At 38.8% G+C, this 17688-nt stretch overlaps 1 protein-coding gene across 9 annotated transcripts in view; it reads right to left on the bottom strand.

Annotated features, from left to right (window-relative positions):
- Positions 1–1730, bottom strand: part of CSNK1G3 (casein kinase 1 gamma 3) — a 70524-nt gene extending 68794 nt beyond the window's left edge. For 3 of the 9 annotated variants that reach the window (XM_040579519.1, XM_040579517.1, XM_040579518.1), the window contains exon 1: positions 1420–1726. The gene's annotated coding sequence lies outside the window, so the exon portion shown is untranslated. Of the gene's footprint in view, positions 1–1419 lie in introns of all 9 variants that reach the window. The other 6 variants (XM_040579521.1, XM_040579524.1, XM_040579527.1 and 3 more) reach the window with 4 other exon arrangements.
- Between the last annotated feature and the right edge of the window lie 15958 nt (positions 1731–17688).

The raw sequence follows: 17688 nt of genomic DNA, 5'->3' as shown, positions 1-17688 counted from the left end.
CAGAAAACGCATCACTGCATCAGAGCTGGTATTCTAGATTCTGAAATTCTGTAAATGAATTTACATTTTACAAGCAAATACATCTATGTGATTCGGAAGTACAGTAGCAAGATAAAAAGATTCATTTGATAAGCAGAACGTCATTCTCAGCTGATAAACTAGGCTGCTGTCTGCCACATAATTTCTCTATTTCAGGCCAGCGCAATAAAATACCACTTATTTCCATTGCAAATACTGTTTTTCACTTGTTGAAACTTCTCTATTCAAAGGAAAGTGACAAAAGGATGTTGAGGTCAGTAGAAGACACATCCTAAAATACAGTTAACAAAGCAATGTCTATCTCCTCTTTTCCCTCTAAAAGAAAAATTGCATTACTCCTGTCTTGAATTTTAACATCCCAACACAGCTCAGGATAAAATGCATCTACTAGGCATTAATTAGTGTTCAGAAAAGGTGTGAGTCTACAGTGCAGATAAGTTGTTTACCCCTACGGGCAGCAACACACAATACGCTTAACAGTGTGCTTTACTTCCAAGCGTGCTTAAGATCATGCAAAATAAAGGATAATTTTGCACAGTACAGAATTATAACTACACCTGCACTTACAAAATATCTTACACACAAAACGCATCTTCGATTATATTCCAACAGCTTTTACGCACAGCGCATCACCTTAACACTGAATGTTTGCCCCCCAAATCAACAGGGAAGCCTGAAAATAACCTCTGTAAGTTTCATTGCAGATCACCTGATGCATCACTCAGCGATTTTAACGAGCCAAACTTAAAACCACTGCTCAGAGCGTGTTTGTAAACAACTGCAGAAACAAAACAAAAAAGGGAAAATAAGCACTGGCAGCACAGTTCGCCTCCGAGTACAAACGCACTCACGCAACCTGCGCCCACAGAACAGGAAAACGAGTTTACCCGCTTGTTCCTAGAAAAACAGCTCAGCTCGCGGCGGGACGAAGCACCGCCGCGACCGGCGCTCGCTCAGGAAACCAGGCGCGCCGGAGCAACGCCGCTCCCGGCGGGGGCAGCGCCAGCCTCCGGCCGACGGCTCCTGCCGCCCGGGAGAGCCGCTGCGGGCAGGCGACAGGCTGCCAGCCCCCAGTCGCGTCCCGCCGCCCTGCGCTGCCGGCCCGGCCACGGCCCGCAGCCCCGCGGCGCCCTCCCCCCTCCCGCCCGGCCGGGCGGCGCCGCTCCCCCGAGCCCCCGGCGACCCAACCCACGGGCCGGGGCGCGAGCCCCTCCACCCGCCACCTGCGACCGGCGCCGCGCGCGACCGGTCGTAGGGGGCTCTGCACCCCCCTCCCCCCACCGGGCTGCTGGAGAGAGCCGGTCAAGGCCTCGGCCGAAGGGGGTGCTGCGGCCGCGCGCTCGGCACCGCTCCCGGAGCTGGCCGGGCACGGCTACCTACCGGTTCCGCGGGGCGGCCGGAGCTGCTGCGGGTGGCCTGAGGGCGGCCGGATGAGCCGTGCGACAGGGAAGAGACGCGGCGTCCAGCCGGCAGCGATCTGGGCGCTGCTCGCTGACCCTGCCCGGGGGGCTCCGTGAGCGGGCCAGCCGGGGAGGGCACACCCGCAGCGGTGTTCCGAGCAAGAGGGGAAGCGGGGCACGGAGCGGCCGCCCCCTCGCCGCAGCGGCAGCAGCCCCGGGCGGGCAGTCCTCGCCTCGCCCGGATGCCGAGGGAGCGCGCAGGTGGGCGGGGCCTTCACAACTGCGGGGAGAGGAAGAGCGCCCGCCTCGCGGCGATCGGCGCCGTTTGGCCCCCGCACGACAAATTGACAGGCCCCGCCGGCCACTCCAGAGACGAGAAGCGAACACCAGGCCAAGCGAGGGGGCGGGGCTCGCTGGTGGGCAGAGAAGGTAGCCAATGAGAGGAGGGGCTGGGCGTGGCAGCGTGGGGGGCGGGGTTGAGCCGCTGCGCGAGGCGCTGGTTAGGTTCCCGCTCAGGCGCCCGTTGGCGCTGAGGGGTGAATAAACGGTCAGCCCAGGCCGGGCGGGGGCGGGCAGCGGCGGGCAGCGGCGCCCGAAGGGGTCCCGGGGCGGGCACGGCGGCTGGATGTGCGTTGGGCACTGGGACGCGCCTGACCGCCGGTGCCCGGCCGCGCCAGCCCCGCTGCTTCCCCTCAGAACTTGGAGATCCGGCTCAAAAGAGGCGGCGGCGGGCTGCTGGCGGCGCGCGGTGAGCCCCTGCCCGCAGCCGCTCACTCCCTCGGCCGCAGTCCCGGTGAGTTGATGCGCTTTGCCGCTGTCCCTAGCAGGGGCAAAAGGTAGCTGCCTAAATAGGGAAGGGCTGCCTTGCAGAGATTGCCGTGTGCCCGGGCGCGGCTCTCAGATCGCAGCCGCGGCGCGCCTGGAAATTCAGCTCCCCTTAACCCTCTGCTGGACAGCAGTCCCCAGAACGCCAATATGCTTCGACGCCGGACTGCTCACCTGTGGCAGTTTCTCAGAAATGCTATTGCCCGTCTTGCGGTCCTCGCATTTGATAGGGATAACACTACTTGTTTCGCCCTGTAGTTACAGGTGGGTGAGGTTACTCGTGTGTTCCCTGCGTATCCGTGCAGGAATCGGGGAAGTAAGAACCCGACTCCTGCTCGGTGGCTGCAAGAACTACCATGTAAATGGCAAAAAACAGTCTTATAAATGCTATATAATCAACTTTATGACAACTGTTTTGCATATAGAGTTCCTCTCTGTAAAAGATGGTTTCATCAAAGAAAACTGAGTATATACATATATTTGTTCCAATTAGTATTGCAGAGCCCTGCCTGTCAGATACTTAAGCATGCCACTCTTAAAAGCAGTGAAGCAGAGACAAAAACAAGTGTTGCATTACTGTGATTTCAGATTTCTTGTGTAGAATCTGACCCCAAATTTTCTATCAATTTTAATCAGAAATGGACACATTCTCACTAATGCTAATATTGCCTTTCCCAACCTTTTCTGAACAGGCTGTTGTAACCTAAAAAGTGGAGACTTACTTTTTATGTAAAAGCCGTTGGGTATTTTTCCAGTTATGATTTCAAACTTACTAAAAACGCAATTCATTGGCCTTTAGTTCAACCCAACAGATTACTTAATAACCTGTAATTCTAGGATTTAGGTGAAGAACATAAGGCAAAAGTGAAAGATGTCTTCCACATCACAAAATTTTAAACAAAAAGTGCATCTGTTTGGTGTGGTTAGAATTATAGGTAGGCTACAGTGGTGATGAAAGTGTATAATTGCTAAATGTAAAAAGTGTTTCTACTCTTAATCATTAAGAACAACACAGACATACATGCCATATGTCAAATACTTAAAATAGGAAAGGAATGCTGCAGCTTCAACTTTATAAGGTTGATGTGGTCTAACCCCAGCCACCAACTAAGCTCCACACAGCTGCGCATTCACACTCCTGCCAGTGGGATGGGGGAGAGAATCAGAAGAGTAAAAGCAAGAAAACTTGTGGGTTGAGGTAAAGACAGTTTAATAGGTAAAGCAAAAGCCGCACACACAAGCAAAGCAAAACAAGGAATTCATTCACCACTTCCCATCAGCTGGCAGGTATTCAGCCATCCTCAGAAAAGCCGAGTTCCATCATGCCTAATGGATACTTGGGAAGAGCAATGCGCTAACGCCAAACATCATCTCCCCTTTTCTTCTTGTTTCCCTAGATTTATATGCTGAGCATGACATTATATGGTGTGGAATATCCCTTTGGTCAGTTGGCATCAACTTTCCTGACTGTGTTCCTTCCCAGCTTCTTGTGCACCACCAGCCCACTTGCTGGTGGGATCGTATGAGAAGCAGAAAAGACCTTGACTCTCTATAGGCGCTGCTCAGCAGTAACTAAAACATCCCTGAGTTATCAACACTGGTTTCAGCACAAATCCAAAAAGTTGCCTCATATTAGCTACTATGAAGAAAATTAACTTTCCCAGCCCAAACCAGCACAAATGTGATGTACCTTGTAATGGTGCTGTTCAAAGTGAAGGAAAAAGCACTTCCAGTGTTTAATCCTAGCCTGAGTGTTACTGCCTTCACAGAATGCTTTGAAAATTCCTGCACACATAGCAAAATAACAGAGCTTGCCAGATACCGTGCCTCTTAACTGCCCAAATATTTTGTTCTTAAAAAGTATCATAAAGTTGACAAGATATTTCATTCCCTGTAAAATTTCAACTTTCATTTTAATATTCATCATTGTGCACTGAGATTTCAACAGCTGTTTCCAGAAGCATATACAATTTCATTTATTCAATGGTTTTCTGATGAACTTACTACTTCGTGCCATATTAAAATATTTAATTACTAGACAGTAGTAAATTAAGAACTTGCACTACAATACCCCAAAGGCCTAACTTCTGGCTTTTAAGTGTTACAGTTCAGATTTCCCTTAACAACTTAACAGCCCCTCCAGTTTGTTAAGATCTTTGTTCTTCTCACACATGTGGAAGAAATAATCATATGATCCCTCCTTCCATCCAGTGTTTTAAACTCTTATTTGGTTCTAAGTATTTGTCTTCTTTGCACCATCATATGACTTGAACCATTCCAACTCATTCAGAATAATTGCTCTCACTGTGTTATCTCAGTCACTGTCCTTTCAAACTTCTGCTGTTCAGGATCCTGTAACTTAATCCACCTACCTAAGAAGATCTCAACACCTAAAAATAGAGCTACACAGGCAGTAATACAAGCTGCTGCAGTAAATTAATTCTTTCTTGCCCATCATCCAAATTCTATTTGACTAACCTTTAGCTTAAGGTTTTTTGTTCTAGACTAAGAGTTCACAGTGTGTGATACAAAAATCACTGCAACATCGTAAACTACAGAGTCATGAGCCAGCACTTGGCCAGCTTTTAGCCCTATGTGGAAAGGCAGTGGAGGAAATCTGTTCCTGGCTGCTGTAAATGTGTGCCTACAAACAAGAGAAAACAAACAACACAAGGTACTTTTCATTTGTTCTAAAGTTCATGCAGTTTGGCAGCAGCACTGTTTGCGAAGGAGAAAGCTTCACCTGGCTCAGCTTAGCAGTATGCATTGCAGATTGAGGTTGAGGTACACTTGTAGGTGCCAAAATTTTAGGACCACAAGGTGCCTTTCGTAGTCCTTTTCTGAACGTAGAGAGCACAGCAAGGAACCCGGGCTTGTTAACACCATGTGAGAGAAAGGTGGGGCTTGCTTTCTGCCACGCACAACTGCGGCCCAGCAAAGCAGCACGAACTCATGCGATTGCTGGTGTAGTGCTGTCATTGCTAATGATGGTAGTAAAAAGCACGCACAGTTGGATACATCATCCTTATACATCACACAACATTAAGCAGCTGGCAGAATGTCATTACTTTAAATATAAGAGCAAAACCAGTCTTCAGCTGTTTATGTCTTCTGACTCACACACGAATGTTACACTACTTTCTCTCCATAATCCCGAAGTTGTTGGTTGAGTTGATTTCTCAACAGTTTGCTGTTCTCAATTTTCCTTCAGGAGAACTTCCAGAAGAACCTGTGGGAGTACTCTTACATGAGGAAGAGAGGTGAAAACTTGCTGTGCTCAGACTGATCCCTTCCATACTAATGGACAGCAATAAGTTTTTAAAAGCTGGTGGAAATCAGAGTTGCACAAAAAAAGCAGAAACAGAACATACAGATCTTCACTGGTGCCGTGCCTCAACTACATCAAAATCTATTTCATTACAGTTGGGGAATTAGCCAATTAAATTGTATAATGAAAACATTATGAGTCATGTCAAGTGAAAATACTGAGAAGGCCACAGGCAGGAGAACCACATGATGAGGTACAGAAACACAGGCAATTTAGCAAAATGCTAGAATTCTCAAATCTGAGATAGTGGTAAGTGATCTGACTGTTGCTCTAAAGCTGCCTCATGTAGAGAGAGGATTTTATTTGTTTTAAGCATTTAATCATGGACCCACTTCAATGAATGGTAATCATTTTGTCATCTACCCAAGAGGTTGAACAGAAGCTACCCGTTTTTTCATTCAGGTAAAAGTGATAGTCAAAGATCAAAGTTAGGGAAAAGAAAAATGGATAGAAAGATTTCTGCAAACTTTTATGAGTCATTTGAAAAGGTTTTCTGCCTAAAGCTAAGCTTCCCAGTAAACGTTGAAAATAAACTTGTTGTGTTCAAATACTTAGAAATAGATTTATTGATCTTATTGTAAAGCTGTTTCCTTATTTTCACTCTGTAATTTGAAGTGTAATTAATGTAACGCTAATACAGACTTTTTAAAATAGAGCTTTCTTTTGTTCATATAAAGGGGGTAACTTGGGTAACTTTTTTTTTCAGTAGCATAAAATTCCTTATATTCTCTTAACCCCATTTTCTGTTTTCAATATATTTTAGATATCACTCCATAACTCTGCAAATTGAATTTTAAAAAAGTAGAAGAAATACTGCTATGATGTAAATATTTTCAATATTTTTCAGACACTGCATCTTTGTGTTTATTTTCCTCTCTTAATGTAACAGTCAGAGAGTACAAATAAACTATTTATGTGTTTCAAGCTATTCCACAATATTTCCACTTCCTTTCATAATAGCAATTACTCAAGTTCCAGGGTTTTTAAAATGCTGCATTTGCTAATATATCACAAACTGCACTATAAATTGTACTTAGTTTTTATGCCAGCTGCTAAATGATTCACGATCTGTCTTCACCAGTATTTATAGTTCTTCCTAATCCTTTCCTTTGAAGAGGAGGAATGAACAGTCCTTTGCCTGAATCTCTTACCCCCAGTACTCTGCCTTCAAATCCTGTTCTCTAGTTTATGAACTATTTGAATTCTACCTTAGAAAATCAATAATGAATTAGTAAGAAAGCAGTAATTGTTAACACACAAAGAGTACTAACAAGGCAACTCTTCTGCGATGCAGAATTTATATTTCCAACCATTGTTCTAACTGCTGTTCCTCAGTAACTGAATTACCCACTCTGCCCCCTAATCGTTTCCAGAATAGGTTATGTGAACAACAAAGCAAGGAAAGGAGGGTTTATTAGAAGCAGCTGGTAAAAATGCAGAATAAACTTTTTTTCTGTAGACACTTCTTCCTCCTTCTCATCATCTTTTTGAGCTATTGCTCTTTCCCACATTTCAGATGATGGCCTTCAGTGTTTTCCAGAGGAAATCCCACCACTGTCTGCATTCTGTCTGTTTCCCATGAAACAATCTTGGCCTGAGAGATGAGACAAAATGTTTCATAATAGCACCGAGTTAATTTGTGTGCTATTGTATTGAGTATGGTCAAAGGTCGTCAATACAGTAGGATATCGTTTCAATGGGAAGTATATGGGGGAGCAGAACTATACTCAAATGAGGGGTCACTGCTGTATCACTGCAGCTTTTTCCCAAAGCCGATTATTTTTCTTTCAATTTCATGTAACATTATCAAGAATATTCTGTTACTTATTAGGAGATCACGTATTCTGTAATCTCTAAACCAGATTTCATTCCTTGCACATATTAAGAGCTCCCTCTGTTTCAGCACAAAAGCCTCCTGTGCACCACCTTTCCTTAGGAATCTTTTGGAGTCTGTATCTGCCATTAATTCTGTGTATACACTAGTTTTGACAAGCAAAATAACAAGGGTACCTTATGTCCTTTACCCTTACACACCAGAAGTCATGCCATTTGTGTTGCCTATTTACATTCAAGGAGTCATTCTGCAGCCTTGTTCTACAGAGTGAACATTTCTATGTTGCCCTTTCTATAAAACCAATTGTTTGATTAATGGAAAATGATGAATGTGCTTGAGTCTGTCACTCTACTGAACAAGAAAAACAGATTCTACAGGTTTTCTATTTTCCTTTTTTTGACTTTTTAGTTGTCCACCCAATCAACAGCATTCTGCCCATTGATATTAAAAACTTTTCCAAAATTGAGGAATTGATCAGATACAGAGCTATGTGGCATATTTGTGGCTGTGCTACCTAGACCAACTCGGTTTTGTATAGTAGAAGCTAGAGAATTCATGGAAGATTTGTATCCCATTATACTAGCTCTTATGAAAATGGATGGGAATGCATATTTCTCATTAAAATGTCTAAGAGAATAAATCATATCCACCATCACCTAAGTCTTGCTTTCCTGTTGGAAATAACTAGTTTCACAGTAGTAAAATTAATACTCAGGTTTGTATTGCTTTTGTTTGATTTTCCACATATACATATTACACTGGATTGATCACTCTGTTTTATGTTTTCTCTGAAGGCTGAGATCAATGAACTATATTTCACAGACAGGAAATAAAGGCAGAACCTGGACCTAAAAAATAACTTTGCTGCTAACTTGCATTCAAAAAGATTCTTTTGGCTTTATTTATGTTTCTATCTATGCTATTGATATCTTTAGAGTTTCTTCCACTAGTTATGAATTGGATAGCTTTGAACTTTTAATTTTCTTTGAGTATTAACCCTAAAGAAGGCTTACATATCTTCTCAAGATATGAGTACTGAATTTCCGGAAACTGGATTCACATGAATTGGGAAAACAAAATAAGATTTACTGCTTCATCCAGAAATAGAAACCATTTATACCATCAGGTGGAACATAAGGGATGAGGTACTAATTGTTTGGCCTTCTTAACATCATTGCCTTTTCATTAATTCAATAAAAGTCTGTTTTTAAGGGCTCTTCATGGGCCCTGTATTACTGCTATTATACAATTTTCTCCTGAAACTCACTAATGATGTGCTGAAAACATCATTATTTCCACAGTACTTGTGTTCTTTATTCATGAAAAGTAATAAGTATAGTCAGTAAAATGCTAATCTCAGGGGATGATGATTACTATGACAAGATCAAGGGCATTTCAATGAATTTCTTTTCTGTGAAAATCCTTGCATTTGTAATCTAATAATTCTGGCAGCCTCTATATGAAAAAAAATTGATTGTGTGAGAAAGGTAAATACAATATGAGCTTTGTTTTACAAATAGGTTACTATACCGAAATTATCAAGCATTCTATTTTTTTTTTCCAGGGGGCATTCCAGGAATTTAGGTTTTGCTTTGTATTGCTTTAATCAATTAAATTGAAGAGAGAATTTTTTGTCAGTCCAAAATTGCATAAGCAAATTCCTAGTTCTAATCACATTTTATCCTTAGTTATATTCTGTCTCTAAAGATTGCAAAGGTAAAATATATCCTGATTTATATTCCTGTATGAGCAAATGAGGTACTAGAATATAACTACCTTGAAGCAGCCAGTGGATCCCTAAATTGACTAGCTCATGTATTTCTTAATTTCCCCTCCTTTGCTTTCTGAAGACAAAGGTATATTACTGCCCAGAGGTATCATCACACATTTCCCATTTTCATCTGGAAAAAAAAAAGTTCACTTTTACAAAACTTCCCCATTCTGCTAGGGGAAAGAAAGCACCAGAAAAAGGTAGCACCAGACTTACTTAGAGACATGCTGAGGGATTTCCAATGGAACCAGCAAGACTGGAAGCCTGCAGCATTTCTGGAAAGAGGCCCTTGGCCTTTACAGGAGAACAAACACAACCAGCATTCCACAGGTACCTCACTATTTTTTCAAAGACATGAACGATCAATACCCAGGGATTAGTAAGAACATAGCAATCACATATGAGACTGTTTCCATGTACTTTCTTAGTCTCTGATTACTTTCAGGTCAGGGAATTCCTTTGCTTTTTCTGTTTAGTAACCCTCAACAGATTTACAATACTAGTCCAGGCTCCAATGTCAAGTTCTTCTACTGACAACATCCTATAGTGAGGAGATTCACAGAAAACTTAGCTGCTGTCTGAGGAATTGTTTGTTTTGAACTTGGCTCCTCCTGGCTTTGGCTTTTTTCTTAGAAGTCCTGCTGAATTTTTGCTGCCAATGAATTTGCACTCTCTACCATAACCCTTATTAAACTGTGCCTCCTGGCCCTCCCACCCCACCCCCCCACTCCACCCCCCAACTGAAATATCCTACTTTATTCAGTTCTTCCTTGTAAAGAAGTTGTTCCATGCTTTGATCATCCTTGTTACCCTTCTCTGAATCTTTTCTAGTTCCAATACATCTTTTCTGAGATAAGGGGATCAGAACAATTCCCGTTTTATTTCTTACATCCGATTTTCTTTTTTGCCCTCTATAGAGCATTAAACTGAAGTTTTGCACAAATGTTTCATAAACTAAGTTCCAGTTGCTGCATAGTTCTGACTAGCCCACCATATTATATGTGAAGCTAGGGGTTTTTTTTCCCTATGTCCATCTCTTTACATTCATCTATCTTGAAGTTCATCTAGCATTTCAACTGCTGTGTGATTTGGTCTTATAAGGGGCAGTGTTGTCCAGGAAGTTTTATCATTTGATCATTTAAAACATCAGTTGATACACATTTCTAAGATACATGTAAAACATAGATTAAGCTTGGGTTTGCAGTTAACTTTCGTTTTTAAAAAGTGAAGTGGCATTATAAGATTAAAAAGCGAATGACAAGACATTTATCTTAAGAAAACTGGAAATTCCTTCATATTAAGTTCAGTACAGGAAGTCAATGTTCTGACCAACCAAGATTTGTCTCTGTGCATCCAGCTCAAAAAAATCACTCTTTTCAAAGAGTGAGCATTTTACTGTTTTCAAAACTCTGCATTGAAGTTAATTTTTCTCCATTCAACATAGCTGTAAGTCCGTATCTTTGTTTTTCCATGTGGCAAAAGAATACCCAGTGCATTTTTAGGTAGAATCCACATTGCATAACGGCATTTAATCCCAGTTACACTACATGCTTTAAGTTGTAAACAAGAATATGTATATCTACTTCATGGACAGCAGAACATAGAAGCTATCTAGCAGGATGTGGCTCTCTAAGGTTTTTGGAGTTCTCGACGAATAATGAAAATAAGTGTTAGGAAAAAGAAAATACAGGAAATATTTTCTGCTGGGAAGAGAAAGAAAGGAAGGAAATGCTTTAAGGGGCCTGTACAAATATACTTTTGTTGTGAGAAAAGCATGGCTCATCTGTTCTTAGTATAGTTAATAAAAGCTCTGACAGTATGAAATATATTCTACTTCTTTCCCCCAGAATCAGAAATCCCAGAAGGAAAAAAAAAACAAAAAACCTGCAAGGATTTGAGTTACCAAGGCATTGATGAAGTTCACAAAATCTAAACAAGGAATTACATGAACAACCACACAAGCTAGACTGAATACTGTACACTCCTGAATTAAACATAGTGATCTATCCTTATGTCTGAACAATCCGTCCAGATTCAGAAGAAAGGTAATGAAGAAAAAGGCTTGGATTCTATCAGAACATATCTGTAGCTGAAAACAGATGTCAAAGGAAAAAGAGTGGAATGACTTTAAAGGACCACCACAATCCTGGAAAAGGTGTTCAGAGATAATATCTTCTATTTTAATATTTTCTAATCTTTCTAGTATGCATGTGTGTGGTTCTCTCCTGGGGTGTGACATCCTCCAAGTTTTATGATCTGATCCAATCTACACCTATTTATTCCTAACATAAATCCTGCAGAAATAGTTTCACAATTTTCCTTCCAGTTGTAGTTTTAGTAATATTTTAAATTACCTGTCAATAATACTGTATTTTTGAGCAATATCAATTAGAATGTGCTGAGTTATCTTTCCACTGTGATTTCTCTGCTGCTGTTTCTATTACACTAATTTCATGGACTAGAGTCTTGTAGAGGTATAATTTGGAATCTGTATAAAATGTATTATGCTTTCCTATCAAGTCATAGACTGTAGCACTGCTTGTGGTCTATGCTACATTGTATATCAATAAATGTATAGTTTACATTTATACTGATAGCTTTATTTCTGCTATTATTATTCAAATTATATAAACTTCCATATACTCCACACAAATTCTATTTCCACAGAGTGAATTCTCAAGTATTTCACTAGTTATGTGCCTCTTGTTTATTCCTCTAGCAAAGCTAACATAATTGGAACCATAAGAATTTGTAGAAAACATGAAAGCTTTTCCTATTCTTACTATTCACTTAATATGCTATCCACTCTCAGACAGCCCACTGTAAAATTTTTTATAGCAACTCTTAATAGACTACCTTCTCAGTCATTTAGATAATTGTGACAAAGCCAAAAACCAAAACCAAAACCAGCTAAGCAATTACAGCAAGGGGAAATATTTTTTGTGTCCACACATAATATTGCAAAAATTAAATAGTGTTGCTTATCCAATGTATTTTCAACATTCAGCCAAAGGATAAAAGAACTGAACATTCTTTTATTCTCCATCTGAACAGTACTCTATTCAAAGGAATCATTCCCTCCCCTGAGCTTTGTAGCCTTTTAGGAAAAATATACCAGTTTATACCAAAGTTTATCCAATTTTGTCTAACAATGCTTTTTCACTTCTGATAAATCTGTTCTTTATTTTTGTGACCTATACTCATGTAATTTCTTGAAATCATAAACTAATCAGATCTTGAAATTATAAATTTAAAATTCTCAATAGGTATATTGTATGTATCTGACAAGTAGACACAGTTAAATTAAAAAAAATGCTCTAAGAGGCCCATGAATATAATTTTCAGCTTCCTGTTTCAAGACCTACTTTAATTCAAGCCGATGCTTGTCTAATCTTTTCCTAAAAGATTTCCAATAGCCATGTAATTGGGAATACAGGCCAAAAGTCACTCTTGTCTTTAGTACTATGTCAATCTATAAATTATATACTACTGGAAAAATAGGGAAGAAAAATCTTCATTTTCTTTATGGGGATATTTGTATCATTACATCCTTCCGAGCTCTATCAGAAAAGGATAGACCTATAAATTTAGAAAAAGTCTATAATCAATTGTTGCAGCCGAACTTCTATAGTAAAAAACAGGAAGATGGAGCTGAGTAAGTTAATACTGAAGCAGATTGATCTGAAAGAAATTCATTACCATCCTAATCTAAAAACGTTTGAAGTCAATGGAAAAACTGTTGAAACATGAAATGCTATCAAACATTGGAGTGTATGGAAAGGTAATTAATTTATTAGAGTAATTTTATATTTAGATGTAAGCACCCAGAAGATATGGTTGTAGAGGCCTCATTACAAATACACATACAATCAAAAATGTTTTAAACCAGTAAATAGTAGAAGCATGCAGGTAAGTATAAGATCACCAATCCAGGAACAAAAGGAAAAGAAAAGAAAAAGTGCTGCCAATCAACTTCTTTTTACTTCTGCACAGCATTACATTAAAAAATAAACAGTGTGTGTAGGGTTAACCTCCAGGAAAGTTATGAAAAAATAATTATGCTCACTCACTTCTCAGGTAATAATGTTTACCTTTCTTGAATTTGGTCCACCACTTGAAAATTAGTTATTTTTATTAATGTGAAATTCTTTTTCTCCAGGAATATAGGTGATTATTTTGTTTTCTCATGGAATGAAAATGTGAAATGGTCATCAGGTATCATTTCCTCTCTCAGTATATCAGGTTTTGAGATATGAAGGACATACTTTGCTCAACCATGTAGAATGACTGTGAGCCAATTGTACAATTATATGCATTCTCGCTATTGAGAAGAAGTCATGCAAAAGACTTAAGACCTGAACACTCCCAAGCATATGAATAGCTTTTCTTCCACATGAATTATCCTGTTGACTTCACTAGGACTGCTTCCATTTTTCAGTCTTGGCAGGATGAGGACTATTGTATTTATGATGTAAAAAAAATTGCTTAATAAAATGAAGGCAGAAATTTCTTAGTGTTAAGAAATCACAAAAACTTGTCAAATTATCCCCAGAACACAATACAGTGAAAACCACTGTATTTAAATATGTAGGTAGTAAAATGAAATATTTTTAAATAACTGCTTTTTCAGTTTTAGCATCATCTCATAGGTCAACATTCTTCAGTGTATCTTTCATTGCCAAAGCATGGTTCTCACTAACATGCTTCAGCCTTTGATTCTGAGGTATTCATGTGATCTTGTGTAATGCCTTGGGTGGAGTCTACCACCCATCAGTGCCAATGGGAATTGTGCCCTTGACTTCAGTCCCAGAAATTCCTATTCAGAATCCTGGTTACAAGCAAGTAAAAGGCAAAATATTCTATTCAAGGAATTCATCCTTAATGTCAGGTTGATTCATGTTTCAAAACAGATAAAGCAAAAATACATTGTGCTGATACTCCATAATGCTGCATGCTTTTCTTGATGGTACACAGCACCAGTAAGGCAGTTTTCATTATATTATTTCTATTAATAAACTAGGCAAAACCCCCAAATAAATCTACAAAATTCCTGATTTTGAAAAAAATGTTACTAGTATCATTTCAGTATTTTCAGTGGATTGCTGTAAATATAAACCTGCAGGTTAATTTAAGAAGAACCAGAAAAGAGATCTGTTTCTGTGATTTAAGTTTCCTATTTCAGCAACATGAATAAAGTTTTCAATTGCTTTAGAACATGCATTCAGAGGTTTTTTTAATTTATACTGCTATATTGTTCATTTATCATTTTACCATTAAAATCTTAACCAAGAAAAGGAGAAGCACAAGAACATCGTAGAAATACTTTGTGAATTAGAAACCAATGGAAGCTTCTGGAATTCAAAATAAATATATTAACTTCTTACACAAATACTTTTTTTCAGTCACTGAAGCTTTATTGATTTTCTGCAGATAGATGTTTGGGGCTTGGAAATATTAACATACAGCAGAAAGGATTAACGTGCAAGTTCATACAGTATGTTTATTCACTCCAGAGGTGGAATAATATAAAGTCATCTTCTTACAAATCTGTACATTACAAAAAATTTATGTCTTGGGAGCAGCGTCCTTTACAATCTAGTTATTCTGGTTGCATTCCAGTATAATCTTAATTGATTCATTCAAATTTTTTCAAGGTTATTCAGAGGATGCAAAATCAAAAATACCGGCATTGCTAAATTTTGCTTATCTGGAACTGTAAGTGAATATTATTGATTTTTACACATTACTTTTAAAACCTAATAGCGTTTAGATTGAAGGCAGTGACAAAACTAAAATCCCTTATGTCAGTAGTTTACTAAAGAGGTAGGAAAAAAAGTAAAATGTTCCGAAATAAATTATATCTTGTTTAGTCTTTGGACACTGCCCAATTTAAGCCAAGGATTTAAGACTTCAAAATGTTTCTCTGATACTTCTATGAAAGCAACAGCAGAAGGGAAGAATCCAGGTGAAATCACTTTAAAAGCATTATAATGCACTAGCAACACAAAGATTTTAGGTTTTAAAGTATAAATTTTTTGGAGTGGGAAAAATATGCAACATGCAGGATATTCAGTAATGCAATGTTCTGTAATAACATTAAATTAAACGCTATCATTTGCATTAAGTTGTCTTCAACACTTATCCTAGGCTTACAGTTAAGTAAGGATTCTTGACAGAAGAGTGCTATGTCTGACAGACAGTTGATAATTGATGTACCTTGGTAGTGAAGAAGAGAGCAAGAGACATTTTTTTCCTTTAATTTATGTCAACATTTTGTACAAAGGAACCTTGATTTTCTCCAAAATACTCCACCCTCATGAAAAATCAAAGGGGATTTTTTTTAACAAGATTAGTTATTTTTGTTAATCACTTTCAATATGGGTAACACCTCTGGCACTGTCAGGCTGGTGAACTTTCCAGTGGCATAAAAGGAACATATGCTTCCATCCAGTGTACAAGCTAATTTTCAGCCAGCTTTGGAAAATTGGTAAAAAGCTGATCATGCAATGCAGCAAATAATTTAGCCTTTTCTGCATTTCATTTTGCACAAGGCACAAAATTTCAAAAGTGATTTAGCTTGTTGAAAAGACAGACAGTTTTTCATTGCTGTATATTCTGTTGCACTTCCACTTTTCTGTTGACACCAATATTTTAAGGAGTCCTTGAGACATGTCAGAGTGCACAACTGAGTCAAGCTTCTGGTTTCTGTGTCCTTATAGACTGGCTTCACCAAACACAAATGTGTTGAGCTCCAAAGGCCAGGTGAGGCACAAAATCAATTTTCCTCCTTGGGTATCTCACAGTAAATTTCACTTCACATCCCTCAACGGAGTGAAAGCCTTTGATTCTGCCTTGCAGGTGAAGATATGCAAAACTTGTGGATGGCAATGAAATTCATATGTACATAAGGGATTTATATCTTTGGAGCACTATAAATAGAAAAAAAGTAATGGATGAGCTAGAAAAAAATGTTTTTTTTCAGCTGAGTTTCTGTTGTAATGCTAAGAACCCATGTAGTACACAGCCTCCAGTGGCCCACATAGAACTGTTTTCAGCCTCAGGCAGGATCACATTGCCAGATCTTTTTAAACATGTCGGAAATATGCAAGATGATATATTAATGGTTATTCATTATGTGGTGTTCTCACCCCTCTGAATCAGTTATAACTAGTGCTATAATGCAACACCTAATATGGTTGATAGCATAAAAGTTTTTGGATATTATGTTGTGTCATGTTAGAATAACATATAAAATAAAATTAAGCCCATTAATACTCAGTAATAGTATTTCGGCACCTTCCATAAAATCTGTAGAGCTAAGAGGGAATTTCTAGCAAAATGTTACTTTGATAAAAATCAATTATTTTCCAAACATCTATGAAAAATATCTTTTCTTAAATAAATATGAAAAAAATAGTTATACTACTTATCTCATTTGCATTGCTTATTACACCATTTGCATTGCAAACTTTATGGCTAACTAAAATTCCCTCTGCAGTGCTAATCACGAAGGTATTCTTTTCACATCACAAATTGTTATGTAATGTTCATGCATGTTGTTGAATTGCTTCTTGTTTTCACAATGCATCTAGTAGTATAACACTTGGTGAAAGTCCCTGAATGCAAATTATGTGTTACATTGTAATGTACTGCCAAATACGATAATTTATGTAAGGCCTATTGAAAAAGACTTATCATACACACAAACCATATAGTGTACTTTTAAGCACAGGTCTGTCTTCATTTCCAGTCTCAAAGAGACCTGAAGAGAGCCAACGCTTTCTAGCTTTATGCTATCTGCAACAAATAAAAGACTAACAACAGAAGTCATAGCTGCTTTAGAAGATCTATTTCTTGAAAACTAATCGACAATGTTTTACCAGTTTTCCCTTGAAATCATAGCTGTTTTTCCAAAAATAGTGATTTCATTAAACCTGAACTGTTGTTTTATCATTAAATGTCCAGGAAAATTTAATAACTGATACTTAAAAAACTTAATGCAGTCATAGCTCATGAATATTTTAAAAATGCAGAATGGCTTTTAAATCTGCGTAAAATAATTATGGGACAGTCTCATTCTCAAATGTAGAATACATTTGGCCTGGAACAATTCCTACAAATTTAACTAAAGTTGGACCAGAATTTTAGACACCTTGTTTTAAGATTACTGAGAACAGATCCTTCCAGCAGTATCACAGATGTAGTGTAAGACAGCCTGATACAAAATATGAGAATGAGAAATCCAAGAAGGCTTTAGGAAAAACTGCAATTCCAAACCAGTGAAAAATAATATTTATAGTTTTAGTCAATTTATGCACAATAGCCTGCATAATGTGAGTAATTACCTGATTTTTTTTCCTTTTTAAAGGTGAGGCAATTCAGGCATGTATTTTCAAAAATTTCTAGCTTGTAGATAGTTGAACAATTCCAATTGAAATCAATGGTAGTTGTGAGTTTGCATTACTACTGAATTACTAATAAATTACTAAAT

Source organism: Falco naumanni, chromosome Z (genome assembly GCF_017639655.2).
Source record: "Falco naumanni isolate bFalNau1 chromosome Z, bFalNau1.pat, whole genome shotgun sequence".
NCBI classification, from domain to species: domain Eukaryota; kingdom Metazoa; phylum Chordata; class Aves; order Falconiformes; family Falconidae; genus Falco; species Falco naumanni.
The sequence above is the reverse complement of the archived record's forward strand: the minus strand, read 5'-3'. Positions and strand labels throughout refer to the sequence as shown.